Here is a 21,240-nt window from a genome sequence, read left to right on the forward strand (position 1 = left end):
GGTTCGTACCACCTCTGGGGGGTGGCAGGGGGGTGGAGGGTGTGGGGGGAGGACTCGGGTGGGTAGTGGGGGGTGGGGGAGACCCCTATCAGTGCCAGGGAAGGAATTCCCTGGCCCCGATAGTGCTTACCGCCATGGTTCGCACGGCGGTTCCCGCCCGCAAGAAACCGCGGCGGTAGGCAGGGTCATAATACCCTTGGCGGTCTTGGGACGACCGCCGGGCCGGAGTGCGCAAACTCCAGCCCCGTGGTCATGACCGCCGTGGCGGTCGGAGTGGAGAAGTAGCGGTCGGTCGCGGCGGGGACCGCCGCGGTCAGAATGCCATTTTTAATACCGCCGGTCTGTTCGCGGTCCGACCGCCGTCTCTCCGCCGACCGCCAGGGTCAGAATGAGGGCCATAGTGTTTTTTTAGCCAAATTTTGAGGTTTGCAAAGGATTCTGGGTAACAGGACCTGGTCCGAGCCCCACAAGTCACCCCATCTTGGATTCCCATCGGTCTCTAGTTTTCAGAAATGCACAGGTTTGGTAGGTTTCCCTAGGTGCCGGCTGACCTAGAGGCCAAAATCTACAGGTAGACACTTTGCAAAAAACACCTCTGTTTTCTTTCAAAAATTTGGATGTGTCCACGTTGCGCTTTGGGGCGTTTCCTGTCGCGGGCGCTAGGCCTACCCACACAAGTGAGGTATCATTTTTATCGGGAGACTTGGGGGAACGCTGGGTGGAAGGAAATTTGTAGCTCCTCTCAGATTCCAGAACTTCTGCCACAGAAATGTGAGGAACATGTGTTTTTTTAGCCAAATTTTGAGGTTTGCAAAGGATTCTGGGTAACAGGACCTGGTCCGAGCCCCACAAGTCACCCCATCTTGTATTCCCCTAGGTCTCTAGTTTGCAGAAATGCACAGGTTTGGTAGGTTTCCCTAGGTGCCGGCTGAGCTAGAGGCCAAAATCTACAGGTAGGCACTTTGCAAAAAACACCTCTGTTTTCTTTAAAAAAAATGGGATGTGTCCACGTTGCGCTCTGGGGCATTTCCTGTCGCGGGCGCTAGGCCTACCCACACAAGTGAGGTATCATTTTTATCGGGAGACTTGGGGGAACGCTGGGTGGAAGAAAATTTGTGGTTCCTCTCAGATTCCAGAACTTTCTGCCACAGCAATGTGAGGAACATGTGTTTTTTTAGCCAAATTTTGAGGTTTGCAAAGGATTCTGGGTAACAGAACCTGGTCCGAGCCCCACAAGTCACCCCATCTTGGATTCCCCTAGGTCTCTAGTTTGCAGAAATGCACAGGTTTGGTAGGTTTCCCTAGGTGCCGGCTGAGCTAGAGGCCAAAATCTACAGGTAGGCACTTTGCAAAAAACACCTCTGTTTTCTTTAAAAAAAATGGGATGTGTCCACGTTGCGCTCTGGGGCATTTCCTGTCGCGGGCGCTAGGCATACCCACACAAGTGAGGTATCATTTTTATCGGGAGACTTGGGGGAACACTGTGTGGAAGGAAATTTGTGGCTCCTCTCAGATTCCAGAAATTCCTGCCACAGCAATGTGAGGAACATGTGTTTTTTTGCCAAATTTTGAGGTTTGCAAAGGATTCTGGGTAACAGAACCTGGTCCGAGCCCCACAAGTCACCCCATCTTGGATTCCCCTAGGTCTCTAGTTTTCAGAAATGCACAGGTTTGGTAGGTTTCCCTAGGTGCCGGCTGACCTAGAGGCCAAAATCTACAGGTAGACACTTTGCAAAAAACACCTCTGTTTTCTTTCAAAAATTTGGATGTGTCCACGTTGCGCTTTTGGGGCGTTTCCTGTCGCGGGCGCTAGGCCTACCCACACAAGTGAGGTATCATTTTTATCGGGAGACTTGGGGGAACGCTGGGTGGAAGGAAATTTGTAGCTCCTCTCAGATTCCAGAACTTCTGCCACAGCAATGTGAGGAACATGTGTTTTTTTAGCCAAATTTTGAGGTTTGCAAAGGATTCTGGGTAACAGAACCTGGTCCGAGCCCCACAAGTCACCCCATCTTGGATTCCCCTAGGTCTCTAGTTTGCAGAAATGCACAGGTTTGGTAGGTTTCCCAAAGTGCCGGCGGAGCTAGAGGCCAAAATCTACAGGTAGGCACTTTGCAAAAAACACCTCTGTTTTCTTTCAAAAATTTGGATGTGTCCACTTTGTGCTTTGGGGCGTTTCCTGTCGCGGGCGCTAGGCCTACCCACACAAGTGAGGTATCATTTTTATCGGGAGACTTGGGGGAACGCTGGGTGGAAGGAAATGTGTGGTTCCTCTCTGATTCCAGAACTTTCTGCCACAGAAATGTGAGGAACATGTGTTTTTTTAGCCAAATTTTGAGGTTTGCAAAGGATTCTGGGTAACAGAACCTGGTCCGAGCCCCACAAGTCACCCCATCTTGGATTCCCCTAGGTCTCTAGTTTTCAGAAATGCACAGGTTTGGTAGGTTTCCCTAGGTGCCGGCTGAGCTAGAGGCCAAAATCTACAGGTAGGCACTTTGCAAAAAACCTCTGTTTTCTTTAAAAAAAATGGGATGTGTCCATGTTGCGCTCTGGGGCATTTCCTGTCGCGGGCGCTAGGCCTACCCACACAAGTGAGGTATCATTTTTATCGGGAGACTTGGGGGAACGCTGTGTGGAAGGAAATTGTGGCTCCTCTCAGATTCAAGAACTTCCTGTCACAGCAATGTGAGGAACATGTGTTTTTTTGCCAAATTTTGAGGTTTGCAAAGGATTCTGGGTAACAGAACCTGGTCCGAGCCCCACAAGTCACCCCATCTTGGATTCCCCTAGGTCTCTAGTTTTCAGAAATGCACAGTTTTGGTAGGTTTCCCTAGGTGCCGGGTGAGCTAGAGGCCAAAATCTACAGGTAGGCACTTTGCAAAAAACACCTCTGTTTTCTTTCAAAAATTTGAATGTGTCCACGTTGCGCTTTGGGGCGTTTCCTGTCGCGGGCGCTAAGCCTACCCACACAAGTGAGGTATCATTTTTATCGGGAGACTTGGGGGAACGCTGGGTGGAAGGAAATTTGTAGCTCCTCTCAGATTCCAGAACTTCTGCCACAGAAATGTGAGGAACATGTGTTTTTTTAGCCAAATTTTGAGGTTTGCAAAGGATTCTGTGTAACAGGACCTGGTCCGAGCCCCACAAGTCACCCCATCTTGGATTCCCATAGGTCTCTAGTTTTCAGAAAGGCACAGGTTTGGTAGGTTTCCCTAGGTGCCGGCTGACCTAGAGGCCAAAATCTACAGGTAGACACTTTGCAAAAAACACCTCTGTTTTCTTTCAAAAATTTGGATGTGTCCACGTTGCGCTTTGGGGCGTTTCCTGTCGCGGGCGCTAGGCCTACCCACACAAGTGAGGTATCATTTTTATCGGGAGACTTGGGGGAACGCTGGGTGGAAGGAAATTTGTAGCTCCTCTCAGATTCCAGAACTTCTGCCACAGCAATGTGAGGAACATGTGTTTTTTTAGCTAAATTTTGAGGTTTGCAAAGGATTCTGGGTAACAGAACCTGGTCCGAGCCCCACAAGTCACCCCATCTTGGATTCCCCTAGGTCTCTAGTTTGCAGAAATGCACAGGTTTGGTAGGTTTCCCTAAGTGCCGGCGGAGCTAGAGGCCAAAATCTACAGGTAGGCACTTTGCAAAAAACACCTCTGTTTTCTTTCAAAAATTTGGATGTGTCCACTTTGCGCTTTGGGGCGTTTCCTGTCGCGGGCGCTAGGCCTACCCACACAAGTGAGGTATCATTTTTATCGGGAGACTTGGGGGAACGCTGGGTGGAAGGAAATGTGTGGTTCCTCTCAGATTCCAGAACTTTCTGCCACAGAAATGTGAGGAACATGTGTTTTTTTAGCCAAATTTTGAGGTTTGCAAAGGATTCTGGGTAACAGAACCTGGTCCGAGCCCCACAAGTCACCCCATCTTGGATTCCCCTAGGTCTCTAGTTTTCAGAAATGCACAGGTTTGGTAGGTTTCCCTAGGTGCCGGCTGAGCTAGAGGCCAAAATCTACAGGTAGGCACTTTGCAAAAAACACCTCTGTTTTCTTTAAAAAAAATGGGATGTGTCCACGTTGCGCTCTGGGGCATTTCCTGTCGCAGGCGCTAGGCCTACCCACACAAGTGAGGTATCATTTTTATCGGGAGACTTGGGGGAACGCTGTGTGGAAGGAAATTGTGGCTCCTCTCAGATTCAAGAACTTCCTGCCACAGCAATGTGAGGAACATGTGTTTTTTTGCCAAATTTTGAGGTTTGCAAAGGATTCTGGGTAACAGAACCTGGTCCGAGCCCCACAAGTCACCCCATCTTGGATTCCCCTAGGTCTCTAGTTTTCAGAAATGCACAGTTTTGGTAGGTTTCCCTAGGTGCCGGGTGAGCTAGAGGCCAAAATCTACAGGTAGGCACTTTGCAAAAAACACCTCTGTTTTCTTTCAAAAATTTGAATGTGTCCACGTTGCGCTTTGGGGCGTTTCCTGTCGCGGGCGCTAAGCCTACCCACACAAGTGAGGTATCATTTTTTTCGGGAGACTTGGGGGAACGCTGGGTGGAAGGAAATTTGTGGCTCCTCTCAGATTCCAGAACTTTCTGCCACAGAAATGTGAGGAACATGTGTTTTTTTAGCCAAATTTTGAGGTTTGCAAAGGATTCTGGGTAACAGAACCTGGTCCGAGCCCCACAAGTCACCCCATCTTGGATTTCCCTAGGTCTCTAGTTTTCAGAAATGCACAGGTTTGGTAGGTTTCCCTAGGTGCCGGTTGAGCTAGAGGCCAAAATCTACACGTAGGCACTTTGCAAAAAACACCTCTGTTTTCTTTCAAAAATGTGGATGTGTCCACGTTGCGCTTTGGGGCGTTTCCTGTCACGGGCGCTAGGCCTACCCACACAAGTGAGGTATCATTTTTATCGGGAGACTTGGGGGAATGCTGGGTGGAATGAAATTTGTGGCTCCTCTCAGATTCTAGAACTTTCTGCCACAGAAATGTGAGGAACATGTGTTTTTTTAGCCAAATATTGAGGTTTGCAAAGGATTCTGGGTAACGGAACCTGGTCCGAGCCCCACAAGTCACCCCATCTTGGATTCCCCTAGGTCTCTAGTTTTCAGAAATGCACAGGTTTGGTAGGTTTCCCTAGGTGCCGGCTGAGCTAGAGGCCAAAATCTACAGGTAGGCACTTTGCAAAAAACACCTCTGTTTTCTTTAGAAAAAATTGGATGTGTCCACGTTGCGCTCTGGGGCATTTCCTGTCGCGGGCGCTAGGCCTACCCACACAAGTGAGGTATCATTTTTATCGGGAGACTTGGGGGAACGCTTGGTGGAAGGAAATTTGTGGCTCCTCTCAGAGTCCAGAACTTCCTGCCACAGCAATGTGAGGAACATGTGTTTTTTTAGCCAAATTTTGAGGTTTGCAAAGGATTCTGGGTAGCAGAACCTGGTCCGAGCCCCACAAGTCACCCCATCTTGGATTCCCCTAGGTCTCTAGTTTACAGAAATGTACAGTTTTGGTAGGTTTCCCTAGGTGCCGGCTGAGCTAGAGGCCAAAATCTACAGGTAGGCACTTTGCAAAAAACACCTCTGTTTTCTTTCAAAAATTTGGATGTGTCCATGTTGCGCTTTGGGGCGTTTCCTGTCGCGGGCGCTAGGTCTACCCACACAAGTGAGGTATCATTTTTATCGGGAGACTTGGGGGAACGCTGGGTGGAAGGAAATTTGTGGCTCCTCTCAGATTCAAGAACTTTCTGCCACAGAAATGTGAGGAACATGTGTTTTTTTAGCCAAATTTTGAGGTTTGCAAAGGATTCTGGGTAACAGAACCTGGTCCGAGCCCCACAAGTCACCCCATCTTGGATTCCCCTAGGTCTCTAGTTTTCAGAAATGCACAGTTTTGGTAGGTTTCCCTAGGTGCCGGCTGAGCTAGAGGACAAAATCTACATGTAGGCACTTTGCAAAAAACACCTCTGTTTTCTTTCAAAAATGTGGATGTGTTCACGTTGCGCTTTGGAGCGTTTCCTGTCGCGGGCGCTAAGCCTACCCACACAAGTGAGGTATCATTTTTATCGGGAGACTTGGGGGAACGCTGGGTGGAAAGAAATTTGTGGCTCCTCTCAGATTCCAGAACTTTCTGCCACAGAAATGTGAGGAACATGTGTTTTTTTAGCCAAATTTTGAGGTTTGCAAAGGATTCTGGGTAACAGAACCTGGTCCGAGCCCTACAAGTCACCCCATCTTGGATTCCCCTAGGTCTCTAGTTTGCAGAAATGCACAGGTTTGGTAGGTTTCCCTAGGTGCCGGCTGAGCTAGAGGCCAAAATCTACAGGTAGGCACTTTGCAAAAAACACCTCTGTTTTCTTTAAAAAAAATGGGATGTGTCCACGTTGCGCTCTGGGGCATTTCCTGTTGCGGGCGCTAGGCCTACCCACACAAGTGAGGTATCATTTTTATCGGGAGACTTGGGGGAATTCTGGGTGGAATGAAATTTGTGGCTCCTCTCAGATTCCAGAACTTTCTGCCACAGAAATGTGAGGAACATGTGTCTTTTTAGCCAAATTTTGAGGTTTGCAAAGGATTCTGGGTAACAGAACCTGGTCCGAGCCCCACAAGTCACCACATCTTGGATTCCCCTAGGTCTCTAGTTTGCAGAAATGCACAGGTTTGGTAGGTTTCCCTAGGTGCCGGCTGAGCTAGAGGCCAAAATCTACAGGTAGGCACTTTGCAAAAAACACCTCTGTTTTCTTTAAAAAAAAGTGGGATGTGTCCACGTTGCGCTCTGGGGCATTTCCTGTCGCGGGCGCTAGGCCGACCCACACAAGTGAGGTATCATTTTTATCGGGAGACTTGGGGGAACGCTGGGTGGAAGGACATTTGTAGCTCCTCTCAGATTCCAGAACTTCTGCCACAGAAATGTGAGGAACATGTGTTTTTTTAGCCACATTTTGAGGTTTGCAAAGGATTCTGGGTAACAGGACCTGGTCCGAGCCCCACAAGTCACCCCATCTTGGATTCCCATAGGTCTCTAGTTTTCAGAAATGTACAGGTTTGGTAGGTTTCCCTAGGTGCCGGCTGACCTAGAGGCCAAAATCTACAGGTAGACACTTTGCAAAAAACACCTCTGTTTTCTTTCAAAAATTTGGATGTGTCCACGTTGCGCTTTGGGGCGTTTCCTGTCGCGGGCGCTAGGCCTACCCACACAAGTGAGGTATCATTTTTATCGGGAGACTTGGGGGAACGCTGGGTGGAAGGAAATTTGTAGCTCCTCTCAGATTCCAGAACTTCTGCCACAGAAATGTGAGGAACATGTGTTTTTTTAGCCAAATTTTGAGGTTTGCAAAGGATTCTGGGTAACAGGACCTGGTCCGAGCCCCACAAGTCACCCCATCTTGGATTCCCCTAGGTCTCTAGTTTGCAGAAATGCACAGGTTTGGTAGGTTTCCCTAGGTGCCGGCTGAGCTAGAGGCCAAAATCTACAGGTAGGCACTTTGCAAAAAACACCTCTGTTTTCTTTAAAAAAAATGGGATGTGTCCACGTTGCGCTCTGGGGCATTTCCTGTCGCGGGCGCTAGGCCTACCCACACAAGTGAGGTATCATTTTTATCGGGAGACTTTGGGGAACGCTGGGTGGAAGAAAATTTGTGGTTCCTCTCAGATTCCAGAACTTTCTGCCACAGCAATGTGAGGAACATGTGTTTTTTTAGCCAAATTTTGAGGTTTGCAAAGGATTCTGGGTAACAGAACCTGGTCCGAGCCCCACAAGTCACCCCATCTTGGATTCCCCTAGGTCTCTAGTTTTCAGAAATGCACAGGTTTGGTAGGTTTCCCTAGGTGCCGGCTGAGCTAGAGGCCAAAATCTACACGTAGGCACTTTGCAAAAAACACCTCTGTTTTCTTTCAAAAATGTGGATGTGTCCACGTTGCGCTTTGGGGCGTTTCCTGTCACGGGCGCTAGGCCTACCCACACAAGTGAGGTATCATTTTTATCGGGAGACTTGGGGGAATGCTGGGTGGAATGAAATTTGTGGCTCCTCTCAGATTCTAGAACTTTCTGCCACAGAAATGTGAGGAACATGTGTTTTTTTAGCCAAATATTGAGGTTTGCAAAGGATTCTGGGTAACAGAACCTGGTCCGAGCCCCACAAGTCACCGCATCTTGGATTCCCCTAGGTCTCTAGTTTGCAGAAATGCCTAGGTTTGGTAGGTTTCCCTAGGTGCCGGCTGACCTAGAGGCCAAAATCTACAGGTAGACACTTTGCAAAAAACACCTCTGTTTTCTTTCAAAAATTTGGATGTGTCCACGTTGCGCTTTGGGGCGTTTCCTGTCGCGGGCGCTACGCCTAACCACACAAGTGAGATATCATTTTTATCGGGAGACTTGGGGGAACGCTGGGTGGAAGGAAATTTGTGGCTCCTCTCAGATTCCAGAACTTTCTGCAACAGAAATGTGAGGAAAATGTCTTTTTTTATCCAAATTTTGAGATTTGCAAAGGATTCTGGGTAACAGAACCTGGTCCGAGCCCCACAAGTCACCCCATCTTGGATTCCCCTAGGTCTCTAGTTTGCAGAAATGCCTAGGTTTGGTAGGTTTCCCTAGGTGCCGGCTGAGCTAGAGGCCAAAATCTACAGGTAGGCACTTTGCAAAAAACACCTCTGTTTTCTTTAAAAAAAATGGGATGTGTCCACGTTGTGCTCTGGGGCATTTCCTGTCGCGGGCGCTAGGCCTACCCACACAAGTGAGGTATCATTTTTATCGGGAGACTTGGGGGAACGCTGGGTGGAAGGAAATTTGTGGCTCCTCTCAGATTCCAGAACTTGCCACAGCAATGTGAGGAACATGTGTTTTTTTAGCCAAATTTTGAGGTTTGCAAAGGATTCTGGGTAACAGAACCTGGTCCGAGCCCCACAAGTCACCGCATCTTGGATTCCCCTAGGTCTCTAGTTTGCAGAAATGCCTAGGTTTGGTAGGTTTCCCTAGGTGCCGGCTGAGCTAGAGGCCAAAATCCACAGGTAGGCACTTTGCAAAAAACACCTCTGTTTTCTTTAAAAAAAATGGGATGTGTCCACGTTGCGCTCTGGGGCATTTCCTGTCGCGGGCGCTAGGCCTACCCACACAAGTGAGGTATCATTTTTATCGGGAGACTTGGGGGAACGCTTGGTGGAAGGAAATTTGTGGCTCCTCTCAGATTCCAGAACTTCCTGCCACAGCAATGTGAGGAACATGTGTTTTTTTAGCCAAATTTTGAGGTTTGCAAAGGATTCTGGGTAGCAGAACCTGGTCCGAGCCCCACAAGTCACCCCATCTTGGATTCCCCTAGGTCTCTAGTTTACAGAAATGTACAGTTTTGGTAGGTTTCCCTAGGTGCCGGCTGAGCTAGAGGCCAAAATCTACAGGTAGGCACTTTGCAAAAAACACCTCTGTTTTCTTTCAAAAATTTGGATGTGTCCATGTTGCGCTTTGGGGCGTTTCCTGTCGCGGGCGCTAGGTCTACCCACACAAGTGAGGTATCATTTTTATCGGGAGACTTGGGGGAACGCTGGGTGGAAGGAAATTTGTGGCTCCTCTCAGATTCAAGAACTTTCTGCCACAGAAATGTGAGGAACATGTGTTTTTTTAGCCAAATTTTGAGGTTTGCAAAGGATTCTGGGTAACAGAACCTGGTCCGAGCCCCACAAGTCACCCCATCTTGGATCCCCTAGGTCTCTAGTTTTCAGAAATGCACAGTTTTGGTAGGTTTCCCTAGGTGCCGGCTGAGCTAGAGGACAAAATCTACATGTAGGCACTTTGCAAAAAACACCTCTGTTTTCTTTCAAAAATGTGGATGTGTTCACGTTGCGCTTTGGAGCGTTTCCTGTCGCGGGCGCTAAGCCTACCCACACAAGTGAGGTATCATTTTTATCGGGAGACTTGGGGGAACGCTGGGTGGAAAGAAATTTGTGGCTCCTCTCAGATTCCAGAACTTTTTGCCACAGAAATGTGAGGAACATGTGTTTTTTTAGCCAAATTTTGAGGTTTGCAAAGGATTCTGGGTAACAGAACCTGGTCCGAGCCCCACAAGTCACCCCATCTTGGATTCCCCTAGGTCTCTAGTTAGCAGAAATGCACAGGTTTGGTAGGTTTCCCTAGGTGCCGGCTGAGCTAGAGGCCAAAATCTACAGGTAGGCACTTTGCAAAAAACACCTCTGTTTTCTTTTAAAAAAATGGGATGTGTCCACGTTGCGCTCTGGGGCATTTCCTGTCGCGGGCGCTAGGCCTACCCACACAAGTGAGGTATCATTTTTATCGGGAGACTTGGGGGAATTCTGGGTGGAATGAAATTTGTGGCTCCTCTCAGATTCCAGAACTTTCTGCCACAGAAATGTGAGGAACATGTGTCTTTTTAGCCAAATTTTGAGGTTTGCAAAGGATTCTGGGTAACAGAACCTGGTCCGAGCCCCACAAGTCACCACATCTTGGATTCCCCTAGGTCTCTAGTTTGCAGAAATGCACAGGTTTGGTAGGTTTCCCTAGGTGCCGGCTGAGCTAGAGGCCAAAATCTACAGGTAGGCACTTTGCAAAAAACACCTCTGTTTTCTTTAAAAAAAATGGGATGTGTCCACGTTGCGCTCTGAGGCATTTCCTGTCGCGGGCGCTAGGCCTACCCACACAAGTGAGGTATCATTTTTATCGGGAGACTTGGGGGAACGCTGGGTGGAAGGAAATTTGTAGCTCCTCTCAGATTCCAGAACTTCTGCCACAGAAATGTGAGGAACATGTGTTTCTTTAGCCAAATTTTGAGGTTTGCAAAGGATTCTGGGTAACAGGACCTGGTCCGAGCCCCACAAGTCACCCCATCTTGGATTCCCATAGGTCTCTAGTTTTCAGAAATGCACAGGTTTGGTAGGTTTCCCTAGGTGCCGGCTGACCTAGAGGCCAAAATCTACAGGTAGACACTTTGCAAAAAACACCTCTGTTTTCTTTCAAAAATTTGGATGTGTCCACGTTGCGCTTTGGGGCGTTTCCTGTCGCGGGCGCTAGGCCTACCCACACAAGTGAGGTATCATTTTTATCGGGAGACTTGGGGGAACGCTGGGTGGAAGGAAATTTGTAGCTCCTCTCAGATTCCAGAACTTCTGCCACAGAAATGTGAGGAACATGTGTTTTTTTAGCCAAATTTTGAGGTTTGCAAAGGATTCTGGGTAACAGGACCTGGTCCGAGCCCCACAAGTCACCCCATCTTGGATTCCCCTAGGTCTCTAGTTTGCAGAAATGCACAGGTTTGGTAGGTTTCCCTAGGTGCCGGCTGAGCTAGAGGCCAAAATCTACAGGTAGGCACTTTGCAAAAAACACCTCTGTTTTCTTTAAAAAAAATGGGATGTGTCCACGTTGCGCTCTGGGGCATTTCCTGTCGCGGGCGCTAGGCCTACCCACACAAGTGAGGTATCATTTTTATCGGGAGACTTGGGGGAACGCTGGGTGGAAGAAAATTTGTGGTTCCTCTCAGATTCCAGAACTTTCTGCCACAGCAATGTGAGGAACATGTGTTTTTTTAGCCAAATTTTGAGGTTTGCAAAGGATTCTGGGTAACAGAACCTGGTCCGAGCCCCACAAGTCACCCCATCTTGGATTCCCCTAGGTCTCTAGTTTTCAGAAATGCACAGGTTTGGTAGGTTTCCCTAGGTGCCGGCTGAGCTAGAGGCCAAAATCTACACGTAGGCACTTTGCAAAAAACACCTCTGTTTTCTTTCAAAAATGTGGATGTGTCCACGTTGCGCTTTGGGGCGTTTCCTGTCACGGGCGCTAGGCCTACCCACACAAGTGAGGTATCATTTTTATCGGGAGACTTGGGGGAATGCTGGGTGGAATGAAATTTGTGGCTCCTCTCAGATTCTAGAACTTTCTGCCACAGAAATGTGAGGAACATGTGTTTTTTTAGCCAAATATTGAGGTTTGCAAAGGATTCTGGGTAACAGAACCTGGTCCGAGCCCCACAAGTCACCGCATCTTGGATTCCCCTAGGTCTCTAGTTTGCAGAAATGCCTAGGTTTGGTAGGTTTCCCTAGGTGCCGGCTGACCTAGAGGCCAAAATCTACAGGTAGACACTTTGCAAAAAACACCTCTGTTTTCTTTCAAAAATTTGGATGTGTCCACGTTGCGCTTTGGGGCGTTTCCTGTCGCGGGCGCTACGCCTAACCACACAAGTGAGATATCATTTTTAATCGGGAGACTTGGGGGAACGCTGGGTGGAAGGAAATTTGTGGCTCCTCTCAGATTCCAGAACTTTCTGCAACAGAAATGTGAGGAAAATGTCTTTTTTTATCCAAATTTTGAGATTTGCAAAGGATTCTGGGTAACAGAACCTGGTCCGAGCCCCACAAGTCACCCCATCTTGGATTCCCCTAGGTCTCTAGTTTGCAGAAATGCACAGGTTTGGTAGGTTTCCCTAAGTGCCGGCGGAGCTAGAGGCCAAAATCTACAGGTAGGCACTTTGCAAAAAACACCTCTGTTTTCTTTCAAAAATTTGGATGTGTCCACTTTGCGCTTTGGGGCGTTTCCTGTCGCGGGCGCTAGGCCTACCCACACAAGTGAGGTATCATTTTTATCGGGAGACTTGGGGGAACGCTGGGTGGAAGGAAATGTGTGGTTCCTCTCAGATTCCAGAACTTTCTGCCACAGAAATGTGAGGAACATGTGTTTTTTTAGCCAAATTTTGAGGTTTGCAAAGGATTCTGGGTAACAGAACCTGGTCCGAGCCCCACAAGTCACCCCATCTTGGATTCCCCTAGGTCTCTAGTTTTCAGAAATGCACAGGTTTGGTAGGTTTCCCTAGGTGCCGGCTGAGCTAGAGGCCAAAATCTACAGGTAGGCACTTTGCAAAAAACACCTCTGTTTTCTTTAAAAAAAATGGGATGTGTCCATGTTGCGCTCTGGGGCATTTCCTGTCGCGGGCGCTAGGCCTACCCACACAAGTGAGGTATCATTTTTATCGGGAGACTTGGGGGAACGCTGTGTGGAAGGAATTTGTGGCTCCTCTCAGATTCAAGAACTTCCTGCCACAGCAATGTGAGGAACATGTGTTTTTTTGCCAAATTTTGAGGTTTGCAAAGGATTCTGGGTAACAGAACCTGGTCCGAGCCCCACAAGTCACCCCATCTTGGATTCCCCTAGGTCTCTAGTTTTCAGAAATGCACAGTTTTGGTAGGTTTCCCTAGGTGCCGGGTGAGCTAGAGGCCAAAATCTACAGGTAGGCACTTTGCAAAAAACACCTCTGTTTTCTTTCAAAAATTTGAATGGGTCCACGTTGCGCTTTGGGGCGTTTCCTGTCGCGGGCGCTAAGCCTACCCACACAAGTGAGGTATCATTTTTATCGGGAGACTTGGGGGAATGCTGGGTGGAATGAAATTTGTGGCTCCTCTCAGATTCTAGAACTTTCTGCCACAGAAATGTGAGGAACATGTGTTTTTTTAGCCAAATATTGAGGTTTGCAAAGGATTCTGGGTAACAGAACCTGGTCCGAGCCCCACAAGTCACCCCATCTTGGATTCCCCTAGGTCTCTAGTTTTCAGAAATGCACAGGTTTGGTAGGTTTCCCTAGGTGCCGGCTGAGCTAGAGGCCAAAATCTACAGGTAGGCACTTTGCAAAAAACACCTCTGTTTTCTTTAGAAAAAATTGGATGTGTCCACGTTGCGCTCTGGGGCATTTCCTGTCGCGGGCGCTAGGCCTACCCACACAAGTGAGGTATCATTTTTATTGGGAGACTTGGGGGAACGCTTGGTGGAAGGAAATTTGTGGCTCCTCTCAGATTCCAGAACTTCCTGCCACAGCAATGTGAGGAACATGTGTTTTTTTAGCCAAATTTTGAGGTTTGCAAAGGATTCTGGGTAGCAGAACCTGGTCCGAGCCCCACAAGTCACCCCATCTTGGATTCCCCTAGGTCTCTAGTTTACAGAAATGTACAGTTTTGGTAGGTTTCCCTAGGTGCCGGCTGAGCTAGAGGCCAAAATCTACAGGTAGGCACTTTGCAAAAAACACCTCTGTTTTCTTTCAAAAATTTGGATGTGTCCATGTTGCGCTTTGGGGCGTTTCCTGTCGCGGGCGCTAGGTCTACCCACACAAGTGAGGTATCATTTTTATCGGGAGACTTGGGGGAACGCTGGGTGGAAGGAAATTTGTGGCTCCTCTCAGATTCAAGAACTTTCTGCCACAGAAATGTGAGGAACATGTGTTTTTTTAGCCAAATGTTGAGGTTTGCAAAGGATTCTGGGTAACAGAACCTGGTCCGAGCCCCACAAGTCACCCCATCTTGGATTCCCCTAGGTCTCTAGTTTTCAGAAATGCACAGTTTTGGTAGGTTTCCCTAGGTGCCGGCTGAGCTAGAGGACAAAATCTACATGTAGGCACTTTGCAAAAAACACCTCTGTTTTCTTTCAAAAATGTGGATGTGTTCAGGTTGCGCTTTGGAGCGTTTCCTGTCGCGGGCGCTAAGCCTACCCACACAAGTGAGGTATCATTTTTATCGGGAGACTTGGGGGAACGCTGGGTGGAAAGAAATTTGTGGCTCCTCTCAGATTCCAGAACTTTCTGCCACAGAAATGTGAGGAACATGTGTTTTTTTAGCCAAATTTTGAGGTTTGCAAAGGATTCTGGGTAACAGAACCTGGTCCGAGCCCTACAAGTCACCCCATCTTGGATTCCCCTAGGTCTCTAGTTTGCAGAAATGCACAGGTTTGGTAGGTTTCCCTAGGTGCCGGCTGAGCTAGAGGCCAAAATCTACAGGTAGGCACTTTGCAAAAAACACCTCTGTTTTCTTTAAAAAAAATGGGATGTGTCCACGTTGCGCTCTGGGGCATTTCCTGTCGCGGGCGCTAGGCCTACCCACACAAGTGAGGTATCATTTTTATCGGGAGACTTGGGGGAATTCTGGGTGGAATGAAATTTGTGGCTCCTCTCAGATTCCAGAACTTTCTGCCACAGAAATGTGAGGAACATGTGTCTTTTTAGCCAAATTTTGAGGTTTGCAAAGGATTCTGGGTAACAGAACCTGGTCCGAGCCCCACAAGTCACCACATCTTGGATTCCCCTAGGTCTCTAGTTTGCAGAAATGCACAGGTTTGGTAGGTTTCCCTAGGTGCCGGCTGAGCTAGAGGCCAAAATCTACAGGTAGGCACTTTGCAAAAAACACCTCTGTTTTCTTTAAAAAAAATGGGATGTGTCCACGTTGCGCTCTGGGGCATTTCCTGTCGCGGGCGCTAGGCCTACCCACACAAGTGAGGTATCATTTTTATCGGGAGACTTGGGGGAACGCTGGGTGGAAGGACATTTGTAGCTCCTCTCAGATTCCAGAACTTCTGCCACAGAAATGTGAGGAACATGTGTTTTTTTAGCCAAATTTTGAGGTTTGCAAAGGATTCTGGGTAACAGGACCTGGTCCGAGCCCCACAAGTCACCCCATCTTGGATTCCCATAGGTCTCTAGTTTTCAGAAATGTACAGGTTTGGTAGGTTTCCCTAGGTGCCGGCTGACCTAGAGGCCAAAATCTACAGGTAGACACTTTGCAAAAAACACCTCTGTTTTCTTTCAAAAATTTGGATGTGTCCATGTTGCGCTTTGGGGCGTTTCCTGTCGCGGGCGCTAGGCCTACCCACACAAGTGAGGTATCATTTTTATCGGGAGACTTGGGGGAACGCTGGGTGGAAGGAAATTTGTAGCTCCTCTCAGATTCCAGAACTTCTGCCACAGAAATGTGAGGAACATGTGTTTTTTTAGCCAAATTTTGAGGTTTGCAAAGGATTCTGGGTAACAGGACCTGGTCCGAGCCCCACAAGTCACCCCATCTTGGATTCCCCTAGGTCTCTAGTTTGCAGAAATGCACAGGTTTGGTAGGTTTCCCTAGGTGCCGGCTGAGCTAGAGGCCAAAATCTACAGGTAGGCACTTTGCAAAAAACACCTCTGTTTTCTTTAAAAAAAATGGGATGTGTCCACGTTGCGCTCTGGGGCATTTCCTGTCGCGGGCGCTAGGCCTACCCACACAAGTGAGGTATAATTTTTATCGGGAGACTTGGGGGAACGCTGGGTGGAAGAAAATTTGTGGTTCCTCTCAGATTCCAGAACTTTCTGCCACAGCAATGTGAGGAACATGTGTTTTTTTAGCCAAATTTTGAGGTTTGCAAAGGATTCTGGGTAACAGAACCTGGTCCGAGCCCCACAAGTCACCCCATCTTGGATTCCCCTAGGTCTCTAGTTTTCAGAAATGCACAGGTTTGGTAGGTTTCCCTAGGTGCCGGCTGAGCTAGAGGCCAAAATCTACACGTAGGCACTTTGCAAAAAACACCTCTGTTTTCTTTCAAAAATGTGGATGTGTCCACGTTGCGCTTTGGGGCGTTTCCTGTCACGGGCGCTAGGCCTACCCACACAAGTGAGGTATCATTTTTATCGGGAGACTTGGGGGAATGCTGGGTGGAATGAAATTTGTGGCTCCTCTCAGATTCTAGAACTTTCTGCCACAGAAATGTGAGGAACATGTGTTTTTTTAGCCAAATATTGAGGTTTGCAAAGGATTCTGGGTAACAGAACCTGGTCCGAGCCCCACAAGTCACCGCATCTTGGATTCCCCTAGGTCTCTAGTTTGCAGAAATGCCTAGGTTTGGTAGGTTTCCCTAGGTGCCGGCTGACCTAGAGGCCAAAATCTACAGGTAGACACTTTGCAAAAAACACCTCTGTTTTCTTTCAAAAATTTGGATGTGTCCACGTTGCGCTTTGGGGCGTTTCCTGTCGCGGGCGCTACGCCTAACCACACAAGTGAGATATCATTTTTATCGGGAGACTTGGGGGAACGCTGGGTGGAAGGAAATTTGTGGCTCCTCTCAGATTCCAGAACTTTCTGCAACAGAAATGTGAGGAAAATGTCTTTTTTTATCCAAATTTTGAGATTTGCAAAGGATTCTGGGTAACAGAACCTGGTCCGAGCCCCACAAGTCACCCCATCTTGGATTCCCCTAGGTCTCTAGTTTGCAGAAATGCCTAGGTTTGGTAGGTTTCCCTAGGTGCCGGCTGAGCTAGAGGCCAAAATCTACAGGTAGGCACTTTGCAAAAAACACCTCTGTTTTCTTTAAAAAAAATGGGATGTGTCCACGTTGTGCTCTTGGGCATCTCCTGTCGCGGGCGCTAGGCCTACCCACACAAGTGAGGTATCATTTTTATCGGGAGACTTGGGGGAACGCTGGGTGGAAGGAAATTTGTGGCTCCTCTCAGATTCCAGAACTTGCCACAGCAATGTGAGGAACATGTGTTTTTTTAGCCAAATTTTGAGGTTTGCAAAGGATTCTGGGTAACAGAACCTGGTCCGAGCCCCACAAGTCACCGCATCTTGGATTCCCCTAGGTCTCTAGTTTGCAGAAATGCCTAGGTTTGGTAGGTTTCCCTAGGTGCCGGCTGAGCTAGAGGCCAAAATCCACAGGTAGGCACTTTGCAAAAAACACCTCTGTTTTCTTTAAAAAAAATGGGATGTGTCCACGTTGCGCTCTGGGGCATTTCCTGTCGCGGGCGCTAGGCCTACCCACACAAGTGAGGTATCATTTTTATCGGGAGACTTGGGGGAACGCTTGGTGGAAGGAAATTTGTGGCTCCTCTCAGATTCCAGAACTTCCTGCCACAGCAATGTGAGGAACATGTGTTTTTTTAGCCAAATTTTGAGGTTTGCAAAGGATTCTGGGTAGCAGAACCTGGTCCGAGCCCCACAAGTCACCCCATCTTGGATTCCCCTAGGTCTCTAGTTTACAGAAATGTACAGTTTTGGTAGGTTTCCCTAGGTGCCGGCTGAGCTAGAGGCCAAAATCTACAGGTAGGCACTTTGCAAAAAACACCTCTGTTTTCTTTCAAAAATTTGGATGTGTCCATGTTGCGCTTTGGGGCGTTTCCTGTCGCGGGCGCTAGGTCTACCCACACAAGTGAGGTATCATTTTTATCGGGAGACTTGGGGGAACGCTGGGTGGAAGGAAATTTGTGGCTCCTCTCAGATTCAAGAACTTTCTGCCACAGAAATGTGAGGAACATGTGTTTTTTTAGCCAAATTTTGAGGTTTGCAAAGGATTCTGGGTAACAGAACCTGGTCCGAGCCCCACAAGTCACCCCATCTTGGATCCCCTAGGTCTCTAGTTTTCAGAAATGCACAGTTTTGGTAGGTTTCCCTAGGTGCCGGCTGAGCTAGAGGACAAAATCTACATGTAGGCACTTTGCAAAAAACACCTCTGTTTTCTTTCAAAAATGTGGATGTGTTCACGTTGCGCTTTGGAGCGTTTCCTGTCGCGGGCGCTAAGCCTACCCACACAAGTGAGGTATCATTTTTATCGGGAGACTTGGGGGAACGCTGGGTGGAAAGAAATTTGTGGCTCCTCTCAGATTCCAGAACTTTCTGCCACAGAAATGTGAGGAACATGTGTTTTTTTAGCCAAATTTTGAGGTTTGCAAAGGATTCTGGGTAACAGAACCTGGTCCGAGCCCCACAAGTCACCCCATCTTGGATTCCCCTAGGTCTCTAGTTAGCAGAAATGCACAGGTTTGGTAGGTTTCCCTAGGTGCCGGCTGAGCTAGAGGCCAAAATCTACAGGTAGGCACTTTGCAAAAAACACCTCTGTTTTCTTTAAAAAAAATGGGATGTGTCCACGTTGCGCTCTGGGGCATTTCCTGTCGCGGGCGCTAGGCCTACCCACACAAGTGAGGTATCATTTTTATCGGGAGACTTGGGGGAATTCTGGGTGGAATGAAATTTGTGGCTCCTCTCAGATTCCAGAACTTTCTGCCACAGAAATGTGAGGAACATGTGTCTTTTTAGCCAAATTTTGAGGTTTGCAAAGGATTCTGGGTAACAGAACCTGGTCCGAGCCCCACAAGTCACCACATCTTGGATTCCCCTAGGTCTCTAGTTTGCAGAAATGCACAGGTTTGGTAGGTTTCCCTAGGTGCCGGCTGAGCTAGAGGCCAAAATCTACAGGTAGGCACTTTGCAAAAAACACCTCTGTTTTCTTAAAAAAAAATGGGATGTGTCCACGTTGCGCTCTGGGGCATTTCCTGTCGCGGGCGCTAGGCCTACCCACACAAGTGAGGTATCATTTTTATCGGGAGACTTGGGGGAACGCTGGGTGGAAGGAAATTTGTAGCTCCTCTCAGATTCCAGAACTTCTGCCACAGAAATGTGAGGAACATGTGTTTTTTTAGCCAAATTTTGAGGTTTGCAAAGGATTCTGGGTAACAGGACCTGGTCCGAGCCCCACAAGTCACCCCATCTTGGATTCCCATAGGTCTCTAGTTTTCAGAAATGCACAGGTTTGGTAGGTTTCCCTAGGTGCCGGCTGACCTAGAGGCCAAAATCTACAGGTAGACACTTTGCAAAAAACACCTCTGTTTTCTTTCAAAAATTTGGATGTGTCCACGTTGCGCTTTGGGGCGTTTCCTGTCGCGGGCGCTAGGCCTACCCACACAAGTGAGGTATCATTTTTATCGGGAGACTTGGGGGAACGCTGGGTGGAAGGAAATTTGTAGCTCCTCTCAGATTCCAGAACTTCTGCCACAGAAATGTGAGGAACATGTGTTTTTTTAGCCAAATTTTGAGGTTTGCAAAGGATTCTGGGTAACAGGACCTGGTCCGAGCCCCACAAGTCACCCCATCTTGGATTCCCCTAGGTCTCTAGTTTGCAGAAATGCACAGGTTTGGTAGGTTTCCCTAGGTGCCGGCTGAGCTAGAGGCCAAAATCTACAGGTAGGCACTTTGCAAAAAACACCTCTGTTTTCTTTAAAAAAAATGGGATGTGTCCACGTTGCGCTCTGGGGCATTTCCTGTCGCGGGCGCTAGGCCTACCCACACAAGTGAGGTATCATTTTTATCGGGAGACTTGGGGGAACGCTGGGTGGAAGAAAATTTGTGGTTCCTCTCAGATTCCAGAACTTTCTGCCACAGCAATGTGAGGAACATGTGTTTTTTTAGCCAAATTTTGAGGTTTGCAAAGGATTCTGGGTAACAGAACCTGGTCCGAGCCCCACAAGTCACCGCATCTTGGATTCCCCTAGGTCTCTAGTTTGCAGAAATGCCTAGGTTTGGTAGGTTTCCCTAGGTGCCGGCTGAGCTAGAGGCCAAAATCCACAGGTAGGCACTTTGCAAAAAACACCTCTGTTTTCTTTAAAAAAAATGGGATGTGTCCACGTTGCGCTCTGGGGCATTTCCTGTCGCGGGCGCTAGGCCTACCCACACAAGTGAGGTATCATTTTTATCGGGAGACTTGGGGGAACTCTTGGTGGAAGGAAATTTGTGGCTCCTCTCAGATTCCAGAACTTCCTGCCACAGCAATGTGAGGAACATGTGTTTTTTTAGCCAAATTTTGAGGTTTGCAAAGGATTCTGGGTAGCAGAACCTGGTCCGAGCCCCACAAGTCACCCCATCTTGGATTCCCCTAGGTCTCTAGTTTACAGAAATGTACAGTTTTGGTAGGTTTCCCTAGGTGCCGGCTGAGCTAGAGGCCAAAATCTACAGGTAGGCACTTTGCAAAAAACACCTCTGTTTTCTTTCAAAAATTTGGATGTGTCCATGTTGCGCTTTGGGGCGTTTCCTGTCGCGGGCGCTAGGTCTACCCACACAAGTGAGGTATCATTTTTATCGGGAGACTTGGGGGAACGCTGGGTGGAAGGAAATTTGTGGCTCCTCTCAGATTCAAGAACTTTCTGCCACAGAAATGTGAGGAACATGTGTTTTTTTAGCCAAATTTTGAGGTTTGCAAAGGATTCTGGGTAACAGAACCTGGTCCGAGCCCCACAAGTCACCCCATCTTGGATCCCCTAGGTCTCTAGTTTTCAGAAATGCACAGTTTTGGTAGGTTTCCCTAGGTGCCGGCTGAGCTAGAGGACAAAATCTACATGTAGGCACTTTGCAAAAAACACCTCTGTTTTCTTTCAAAAATGTGGATGTGTTCACGTTGCGCTTTGGAGCGTTTCCTGTCGCGGGCGCTAAGCCTACCCACACAAGTGAGGTATCATTTTTATCGGGAGACTTGGGGGAACGCTGGGTGGAAAGAAATTTGTGGCTCCTCTCAGATTCCAGAACTTTCTGCCACAGAAATGTGAGGAACATGTGTTTTTTTAGCCAAATTTTGAGGTTTGCAAAGGATTCTGGGTAACAGAACCTGGTCCGAGCCCCACAAGTCACCCCATCTTGGATTCCCCTAGGTCTCTAGTTAGCAGAAATGCACAGGTTTGGTAGGTTTCCCTAGGTGCCGGCTGAGCTAGAGGCCA

The sequence above is a fragment of the Pleurodeles waltl genome, chromosome 8, assembly GCF_031143425.1.
Source record: "Pleurodeles waltl isolate 20211129_DDA chromosome 8, aPleWal1.hap1.20221129, whole genome shotgun sequence".
Lineage (NCBI taxonomy): Eukaryota > Metazoa > Chordata > Amphibia > Caudata > Salamandridae > Pleurodeles > Pleurodeles waltl.